This window comes from Triticum dicoccoides, chromosome 4B (assembly GCF_002162155.2).
Source record: "Triticum dicoccoides isolate Atlit2015 ecotype Zavitan chromosome 4B, WEW_v2.0, whole genome shotgun sequence".
Classification (NCBI taxonomy): Eukaryota; Viridiplantae; Streptophyta; class Magnoliopsida; order Poales; family Poaceae; genus Triticum; species Triticum dicoccoides.
In genome coordinates, this window is record NC_041387.1 from 466640486 (window position 1) to 466651184 (window position 10699).

The 10699-nt window shown below is 46.3% G+C and overlaps 1 long non-coding RNA gene across 6 annotated transcripts; it reads left to right on the top strand.

The window, feature by feature from the left end:
• Window positions 1-6443: 6443 nt before the first annotated feature.
• On the top strand, window positions 6444-8639 carry LOC119290911. 6 transcript variants are annotated; one of them, XR_005142081.1, is made up of 5 exons: window positions 6444-6986; window positions 7442-7838; window positions 7965-8050; window positions 8279-8455; window positions 8543-8639. It is a non-coding gene; the product is annotated as an uncharacterized LOC119290911 (long non-coding RNA). The 6 variants fall into 6 exon arrangements; XR_005142078.1 differs by having other exon boundaries at window positions 6445-6986; window positions 8294-8455; XR_005142082.1 differs by having other exon boundaries at window positions 6445-6986; window positions 7442-7548; window positions 7728-8050; window positions 8294-8455.
• The last annotated feature ends 2060 nt before the right edge of the window (window positions 8640-10699 follow it).

Genomic DNA, 10699 nt, shown 5'->3' on the forward strand with positions numbered 1-10699 from the left:
GTGGAGTTCGGCTCGGACTCCGGTCCGAGCGGCGGCGGGGCCGCGCACGCGCGCGGGGCGGTTGCGCGGGCGGTTGGGCCGGCGGCCTGGTTGGGTTTCGGCCCAGCCGACGGAACTCTTTTTTAAATAATTTTGCCGACAGAAATAAAATCATAGAAAATAAAATAAAAATCTAAAAATGCCAAAACAAAATTTCATCATCTAAATAAAATATTTAGAACGAGATGAACAATTTCTTGGCCCAAAAATGCAATTTTGAAAATGTGCAATTTTTCTAATGCAAATAAAATCCAAATAAACTCAAGTAAAATCAAATAAATGATTTTAACATTTTGCCTCCAATATTTCAATTGTTTTGGAAAGTCATATTATCTCCTCTCATATAATTTTTTATAAGAATTATTTTTCAGAGAGAAAAATAATTAAAATAAAAAATCCTCGTTTCACTATTTGATAAGAATCAAATATGAAAACCGTGAAATCCCCAACTCTCTCCGAAGGTCCTTGAGTTGCTTAGGATTTCGAGGATTGCGGAGCGAAAATGCAATAAAATATGATATGCATGGATGACCTAAGTATAACATTCCAAATTGAAAATTTGGGATGTTACAGACCTACCCCCCTTAAGATGAATCTCGCCCTCGAGATTCGGGTTGGTCAGAAAATAGGTGCGGGTGGTCTTTGCGAAGATTATCCTCTCATTCCCAGGTGGCTTCATCCTCGGTATGGTGGCTCCACTGAACTTTGCAAAACTTAATAACCTTGCTGCGGGTGACTCGGCTGGCAAATTCCAGAATCTTTACTGGCTTTTCCTCATAAGTCAAATCGCTGTCTAGTTGAATTGCCTCCAAGGGTATTGTATCTCTTAACAGTATATCAGCCATCTCAGCATGACACTTCTTCAGCTGTGAGACGTGGAACCCATCGTGAACTCCTGACAGTCCTTCAGGTAACTCCAACTTGTAGGCAACTTCTCCCATCCGTTCCAAAACATGATACGGTCCTACAAATCTCGGGGCTAATTTTCCCTTAACTCCAAAACGTTTCACTCCTCGCAAGGGTGATACTCGCAGATATGCTTTGTCTCCAATTTCATAAGTTACCTCCTTGCGTTTCGAGTCTGCCTAACTTTTCTGCTAGACTGAGCTACCTTCAGTCTATCACGAATCAGCTTAACCTTCTCCTCAGACTCTTTGATCAAGTCTGGTCCAAACAGCTGTCGGTCTCCTACCTCATCCCACATCAACGGCGTCCTTCATCTGCGTCCATACAGAGCTTCGAACGGTGCCATCTTCAAACTAGCTTGGTAGTTATTGTTGTATGAAAACTCTGCGTAAGGCAAATTGTCATCCCAACTAGATCCATAATCTAGCGCACAGGCTCTCAACATATCTTCCAGTATCTGGTTGACTCTCTCGGTCTGTCCGTCTGTCTGCGGGTGGAATGTTGTACTGAACTCCAATCTCGTACCCAAGGTTTGGTGTAATTGATGCCAAAACTTTGAAGTAAACTGTGTTCCTCTATCTGATAGATGCTCCTCGGAACTCCATGCAGACATACGATCCTGGACATATATATCTTGGCCAACTTTGCACTTGTATAGGTGGTTTTCACCGGGATAAAGTGAGCCGCTTTGGTCAAGCGATCCACTACTACCCATATTGAGTCATATCCTTCTTCTCGACCAAAAAGTACTGGAGCTCCCCAAGGTGATGAACTCCTTCGAATATAACCTTTCTCCAGCAACTCCTTGATCTGTTTCTTAATTTCCTCCAGATCATTTGCGAGCATCCAATAGGGTCTCTTGGATATTGGCCCTATACCTGGCAATAGCTCTATTAAAAACTCGATGTCTTGATCCGGTGGCATGCCTGGTAACTCTTCTGGGAAAACATCCGGGTAATCCTTTACTACATGCACTTCCTCCTGCACAACTCCTGTGAGGGCATTCACTTGGGTCCTCCAAGGCACATGCCTAGATACGTACTTAATCCTTTTCCCCTCCGGGGTGGTGAGATAAATTGACTTACTGGTACAATCAATATTTCCTCCATACTTTGACATCCAGTCCATACCTAATATCACATCCAATCCTTGTGACTCCAAGATAATTAGGTCAGACGGAAAAACATGGGTACCAATGGTTAGGGGTATCTGGTTGCACCATCGGCTAGCCATATACTCTGCTCCAGGCGAGCTCACTAAAAGAGGGGTCCTCAGGGTTTGGGTTGGTAGTTTAAACTTATCCACGAATCCCCTTGATATGTATGAATGCGATGCACTAGTATCGAAAAGAATAAGAGCGGTAAATGACTTAACCAAAAACTTACCTATTAACGCGTCCGGCTGCTCTTCAACCTCCTCCATGTTAACGTGGTTCACTTGTCCTTTGTTGAATGGATTAGGCTTCTTCCCGGAGCTCCTGTTTCCGTTTCCATTCCTTCCTTCAGGGCAATCATTGGCATAGTGCCCTGTCTTCCCGCACTTAAAGCAAGTAACTTGACTTAGGCCTCTTTTGGCGGGTGTGGATGGATTGGAGCGATTTTGATTGTTGTTAGCTCCGTTCCCATTTCCATTCTTAGCACCATTGTGATTATGCGATCCTCCTCTAGTGTGGGTGTGACCTCCATGGTTATGAAAAAGTCCTCCCGAATTCGGGGTTAAGCGAGGCTTCTGCTGAGCTCCTGAGTTATACTTCCCTTGTCCATACTTCCTCTTACGGCTCTCAATCTGTTGTTGCTTCCCTTCAATCATAAGAGCCTTATCTACCAACTCCTGGTAGTTGTTGAAGGTTGCCACCATCAACTGCATACTCATCTCATCAGTCAACCCTTCCATAAACTTCTCCTGCTTCGCGGCATCTATGGCCACATCATTAGGGGCATAGCGTGATAGCTTGCTAAAATCATCCACGTACTGGCCAACAATACGGTTCCCCTGGCGTAAGTAGCGAAACTCCCGCTTCTTCATCTGCATAGCTCCAGTTGAAACATGGGCAATACGAAAAGCCTGCTAAAACTGATCCCATGTGACAGTGTCGATAGGGTAGGTGGCATACCCATATGCACATGAGACAAACACAATCATTTCACTCAATCAATCAAGTAAGGGCATACAACAGTCTAGAACTACCGCAAGTGCTCAAATACTACTAAATACATGGGGGAATACTACTAATATATGGTGGTCATCTAAAAATTTTGATCGGTGGAAGACTCCATAATGTCTGCTCCAGCTTCATCTTCAAAGTCATCATTACTAGGATCAGAATCGATGTCGTCGATGGTAATGTAGTTATCCGGGCAAGTGGGGTCGTCGTCTTCTTCTCCCGGTGCTGGCCCTCCCATGAATATGCTGATCTTCTTAACCAGGTCGTCGTTCTTCTCCAGTAGTGTCTTGATTTCCTCCTCATATCCATTGCGCGTGAACTTGAGTTCTTCCTCCAGCTCGATGATTCTAGTCTTTACCTTCTTTAATTCCATCATGCCTGCACACATCTGGTTCTCCTGACGTCGAATGTGCTGGTTTAGCTCCTGGATAAAAGCTGCAATGGATTTATCCTTTCTGGTGCTGATTATTTCCCATTGATCGTCTCGACGCCCACATATTTGATAGGTAGTGTCCTTAAGTTCCCTGTTGTAGACTTCTCCAATGCGTCCCATGGTAATGTGGGCTGCCATGCTCTTGCCTAGACTCCAGGTTGGTACATCGAAAGAAATTTCTATAGGTTTGGAAGTTGGCGAGAACGTCCTTCCCGGAACTTGTACTTGAATCATCCAGCGCTCCTCTTCTGGTAAGGTGGCGTTGTACGTCCCGGTGAAACTTGGTATTCCAATATTCAAGTACCTAGTGACTTCCTTCAAGTGGCATCCCAAAAGGTGTATCCTCATCCGGTTGCGCAAACTTGTTCCTCATCTCCGTCCTCCTAAAGAGTGGAAAAAGGAGAGGAGTCAGAAATGAGTAGAGAAGAGTGACCTATGGTTTTTCTTAGTGGTCGTGTCCTACACTCAGCGTGTGCTCTGATACCATCTTGTAGCGTCCCGACCTCAAACGGTCAAGTCTCTGTGCTTCAGTGTCATCCCCGGATCAGTAATGCTGACATGCACAGTACTCGAAGGATTTATAATAGAGTAGCAATCACACACTTATTACATCGAATGTATCAAAAGAGAACTTATTACAATAATATGGCTTAAGGCCATCTAATGCGATAACAGCGGAAGGCTTGGAAGATAAAGTGAGTCCATCAACTCCAACGGCATAGCTGAGCTGCACGGCAACGACCTAACGAACCTTACTCCTCGTCTGAAAAGTCTGCAACATATTACGTTGTAGCTCGAAAACGGGTCAGCACATGGAATATGCTGGCAATATAACACAGTAGAGCGAGAACAGAATAATGCTATCACTACATGCATATTTGGCTGGTGGAAAGCTCTATGGTTATAATTTTGCGAAAAGCAAATTTTTCCCTACAACAAAGGAATAAATTTTATTTTAACTATCATGGTAGTTGAAACACTGAGAAGGTATAACCCCAACTCAATCCCAATTAAAGTAATTAACAACCCAACAATATTAATTAAGAGTGATGAGATACATGTGATAACCCAAGTACTAGATACTCAAGATTTGTCCATAACCGGGGACACGGCTAACCATGATTAGATTGTACACTCTGCAGAGGTTTGCGCACTTTTCCCCACAAGACTCGATCGCTTCCGTTGGATTTCTCACACTGCACGGTGTTTGAGAAACGGATGACCGAGACATAGTCTTTTAGAAACATTAACTCCCTACTCCGGGTAGACCATACCAAACCTACAAAACCCACTACCTGCTGATCTACCTCTTCGATAGCTTCACGTAACTTACTCAACTATGCTAGAGCCCATAATAGCTTGTGGCTGCACACAGAAGTTTCTAGCATGAATCATCTCAGTTCCCTTTAAGCCTCGGTGGCGGTCCATAGGAAGATCACACGGGTACCCCGGGATTTCCAAAAAAATACAGACAACACTGGGTTCCCCAGGTGCCTCAATCCACCCAGATGTGAATTTAAGTTGCCACCTTAAATAAACCATTAATTAACAATCTCACATCTGTCATGGAAACACTCAAACCCAAACCACGTCTACGAGCATAGCATGACAATATAAGCAACGCGTAGAAGTAACTCCCAAGGGTTCGATAATAAACAGGGCAATAGGTTCTACCTCAACAACTACTTCCCAACCCACAAGTTAGTGACATCCTAATCATGCAATGTTTGAAGATTGAACTAATGCAATAAAAACTGGGTATGAAAAGAGTATGATCAATGTGTTACTTGCCTTGCTGATGATCCGTGAATCCTAGAGACTCGTAGTAACACGCTTCGCACTCCGGAAATTCTATCGCAAACAAACAATAACATACATAAGCAACTAGCAAAGATGCACAAGCAAAACTTCAAATAAAAGAGGTTGACCAGAAAGTTCAACTTAAGAACTCTGTTTTGCAAAAAGAATCAAATCAAACGGAGCAACGAAACTCGAATAGCGAAAGAAACAAGATCCCACTACTAGGAAAAACGTTATACACAGAAGCTTACTAGCAGCACGGTCTAAAAAAATGCGCTACTGCTAATTAGTAGTAGCGGGGGTATAAAACCCGCGCTACTACTAAGTTGATAGTAGTAGCGAGGGATATAAACCCGCGCTGCTACTAAGTGATCTCCAGCATTGCTACCGGGATAGGCCATAGTAGTAGCGAGGGGTATAAAACCTGCGCTACTACTAAGTAAATAGCTATAGCGCAGGTAAAACCCCCACGCTATTACTAAGCGTGTCCACTACTGCACCATCCACACCGGCCCGATCCACTCCCCCACCACTCTCTCTCACCTGTTCCTCGGTCCACCCCACCCCGGCTCCTCTCCCCACTATCTCCTCGCTGCTGCCCCCACCTATACCTGGCCAAACGGCCCGGCCCGGCCCATCATAATCGTGCCTGGCCCGGCACGGCCCGCCAGGGCACGATTACTATACGGGTCGTGTCGTGTTGGCCCACGTGCTGCGCCCCCAGGCCTAGGCACGGCCCAGTTAGTAAACGGGCCGGCACGTTGGCCCGTTTAGCACGGTGGGCTGCATATTTTTAGCCTATTATTTGACGCAGTGAGCGTTTTTTAGCCTATTTTTACCTATTGGGCCATATATAAATGTATAAAAAAAATAAAAAAAGTAATCGGGCCGTGCCGTGCCGGCCCGCGTGCCCAGCCTCCAGGCCCAGGCACGGCCCAGGGCGTGCCGCGTGCCTGGCCCGGCCCGTTTAGCCCGTGCCGTGCCTGGCCCAAGGCAGGCCGTGCCGGCGTGCTCACAGACCGGCCCGAAAAACCCGGCCCATTTGGCCAGCTGTACCCCCACCCACGCCGGCCGCGCGCAACACTCCCCCCAAGCTCCGCCCCTCCCTCCCCTCCGTGTTATTCGGCTAGGGTTTCGGGCGCCTCCCGTGTTCTTGCCCCCCTCTCTCTCGCGCGACCTCTCTGCCCCTGCCTCCGGTCTACCTCGCCGCCGCTGCCGCCAGAGGTAGCTCCCCCTCCCTTCCTTCCCCTTCCTCCTCCGCCCGCCCTTCTCTCTCCTGCTTCCTCCCGGCGGCCGATGATGGGCGCAGACGAGGAGGACCACCAGTCCCCCTCGTGGAAGCGCGAGCGCGAGGAGGAGGAGGAGCCCGCGGCCGCCGACAAGAAGCGCCGGCGCACGGCGGACGAGTCGGAGAGCGCCTCGCTGATGGGGCTTGCCAACTACGCGGACGAGGAGGAGGAGGAGCGCGGGGCCCCGAGGGGGCACGGGAACGGCGGGCCCTGGGAGGAGGAGGAAGACGATGAGGATGAGGAGGAGGACGAGAGGAGGGCTCCGGAGAGGCGGCCCAGGCAGGTCGAGCTGCCCCTACCTCGACACTGTCAACCGACTAGCTTCGATCTACCATGTCCTTAGCGGCAGCAACAGGTTCGTTGTCGATCTACACGCAAGCTCCCAGTTTCTGGTCCTCTGTAGTCTGCACTATACTCAGGTTAAAATTGACTCCTATTACACTAACTTTCAGTCCAGCCTAATCACTTCATGTAACTTAACTAGGATTAAATTATGTCTGAACAATTTAGCACACAGATGTCATAGCGTTTGATCTCCTAGGGGAAACCATGCTCTTAGCACTATACTGGGATGCACTTTTGTTCTGAAACTAGAGTTCTTCCTGTGTAGTATGCTTCCCCAAGTGGATATATATATTCCCCAAATGTTCAGAATTACGCCTTGGTCTTAGCAAAGTCAAAAATTACGCCTTGCTTATAGGAATTCAGAATTGGAGATCTACCTCAATTGGCTGCTCTGCCTACTCGTTGCACCATACATCTCAGATGCCACATATTTTATTCACATTTTGAATTATACGTGTAGAACAGAATGTCTGAAGAAGCATCTGCCAGTATCAGTGCCAGAGGGACTGAACGAACTTCAAATCATCGTTGTGCGATTCAAAGAGAAGATTTATACTACAGCGACCAGTCAGGTAATTTAATCCGTCTTGGCGGCTACTCGAAGCAGAGCACAGTTTATTTTATTTTTAGTTATGGGGGTCAGACAAGGTTTATGGGCTAATAATAGAGCAGAACTGTCTCCAAATGTTGTAGAGGATACTTTTTAAGTCATGTTTAGTACCATGTATAACTATGATTCAAATGTTAAAAGCTGAAGCACCTGCTCGAGCATGCTAAATTGCTAATCAGCCAGAACTATTGGTTGCAAGCCACCATTAGTAATTTGGTCCCAGGCGGTGGTCATTGCGATGACACACATCAGGTCAGCTAATTGCTTTTATTTCTTTCAACCAGTAGTACGTAGCAGCTATGGAGTGAGATGTGCTAATTAATTTGTACCACCGTACGCTTACAGAGTTCCCCTTTCTTTTCTTTTTATGTGTAACAGCCCAGATGATGTGCTTTACACTTACAACTCGTGCTGACTGAATCGGAGCAAGCCTCCTGCCAGTTCCACCATGTAACACTCTGCAGGTACAGCTCAAATATTGCTCTGTTTCACCCCAATTTAGTCGATCAGATTTCTAGCTATCTTGTTCCTTTCAGTATGTGCCGATGTGCACGCATTCTAAAGCTGCGCATGCTTATATAAAACGCAAGCATGATCTCAGTCACATTGTATTCAGCTTGTGAACACATATATTTTACACGTACCCCTGTTTGTAGCAAAGAAGACTTCCTTAATTTTCTACCTGCTGACAGAGTTTCACATCTAAGGTTGTCGAAATAAGATAGTGCTCTGTAGTGCATTCCGATTCAGCTGGGTACCCAGGAGCCCCACCAATCTGCAGTAATTATTCATCCCATTGTCGGCAATTACAAGATGGGACCCAACTTCAAGAGAGGCCAAATGGTTTCTCCATACGGCGGAACATCACGGTAGCATTTCCTTGTAAATTTCAGTGTTGCACTGTTTAATCAGCTGATCTCATTCTAAAAATTTAGTGATGGTGGTACGGAGTACAGAGTACAGAGTATATACACATGTGCAAAGCTCAGGCAGAATCAGTGGCTGGGACTGGGAGATGATCGTCGTTCCAAGTAGCCTCTTGGATGGTCGTCGTAAGTACCTTCGCATTGAATTCTAGCAGCGAAGCCTCTTCATTTTGAGCAGTGATGTAGCCCGTATTGGTAAACTAGCTCTTTGTGTGTGCTAGTACCTAACGATCTCATCCTTGTATGATTTGGACATATGCTAGAATTTATTCATTGCATCAAGGGGTTAAGCACTGTAGTTTTGGGTTTCTACAGTTCCAAGGGGATTCAGAGTTCCACCTCTGAGTATTTGGATCTTATCTAACCTTGCTCTGAGATTTAGATGTGTTGGGGAATGGGGATTGCTAGTTCCTGCTGGGTAATCAGAATAATGTTTGGGTTTTCCTCAAGGATGTCGGACACTATTTATAGTATGTTAAATGCAGACAATGTTGAATTATTTATTTACCTAGTGGATCCAATTGTATATCTGTCCCTATCAATGCAAATGCTGAGCCATGTTCCACTTTTACTGCTCTACATTATATTTTCACTGCCTGAAGGGGTTAGTATGCTCCTTGTCTTTTTCACTGATTGTCTTTTTCATCGACATGCACTGCATTATTTTTCCGTGTCATTCTTTTGAAGAATCTGAAGTTTCTGAACCTTTGTTGGTAATGCTGCAGGGTTCTGGTGGTGATGCCGATGATCGTCCAGAGGTTCGTGGACTGGACGGTGTCATGGCTGCTGATGTACGGAGAGGCGAAGCTGCTGCTCGTCATCTACCTCTGGCACCCCAGCACACGGGTAAGCAGTCGGTCAGACACCCCGAGCCCGAGAGATGATCAACATTTCAGATAGACTTGATTCGATATGTGGCCAATTCTGAATCTGAATCTTAATGGTGTTTGGATTTCAGGGTGCGGGGCACGTGTACGATGGCTTCCTCCATCCACTGGTGGCGTGGCACGAGGCCGACATCGACCGGGGCCTGCTTGAGCTGAGGGCGAGGGACGTGACAGCGTCACAACTCAAGGCGGTGGCTGCCATCGGTCAAGTGTGGCTCGTCGAGGCTGCCCGCTGTGTTCCGTCGCAGCTACAGGCCACGAGATCAGGCCGTGAAGGCGCCACGCATTGACGAGTTAGCCGATTTTTGGATCGAACCATAACAACGTGTCTCAGTCGAGAAGTAGTGGTAAAGTTTTGAATTTGCATAGCAAGAACCACTTGCGTAGGTAGCTGACATGCACAACACTGTGTTTACAGTCGTACTTATGTAAAAGATATGTTCAATGAGGAACTGTGATAGTAGATACGACAATTGTGTGGTATTAATGGAATTGATTGATTTTTTTTAATATCTAATAAGTTAGTAGTAGCGTGGGAAAAAATAGCTCGCTACTAGTATTTAGCATACTAGTAGCGTTGGTATTACATACACGCTACTACTATTTCGTTAGTAGTAGCCCGGGTACGAATAGTAGTAGTGTGGGTTGCACACGCTACTACTAACTATTAGCTGTAGCGCGATACTAGTAGCGCGGGTTTAACCCACGCTACTATTAACTATTAGCTGTAGCGCGATACTAGTAGCGCGGGTGCCTGCGCTGCTAGTAGCGATTTTACCCGCGCTGCTAGTAGCCTTTTTCCTAGTAGTGTCCGTTTACTAATCTGAACTAAGGTCAAATTTTACAGTATCAAAATCTTGTTTAAGTTGATTAAACAGAAAGAGGGTCTCGAGACGAAACTCTAGACGTTTGAATCACCTGATTCCGACTAACGAGCGAAAAGATAAACAAAAACTAAGATCGGATCAGAAATCGCGACTGAAAATAATCGCAGATAAATCCGATAAAAGAAAACTGACGAACAGACTAACGAACGAGCGTTCGTTATTTGTAACTAACGGAAGAAAACCGTTCGTTTAAACGAATGTACGGACAGACGTCCGCTAATTAGAAGAATCAAGAAAACCGGCGAACCGATCTAAAAAAACCGAACTAGGGTTTCTAAAAAAAACCGATCGGTTTTAAAAAAAACGGCAGCTCGGATCCGGCACGGTACCTCCGGTGAGGTGGCTCCGGCGGGGCGGGGTTGGGCGGCGGGGTGGCGGCTCGCGGGGCGGCGGGGCTCGGCGGCGGCAGGCGG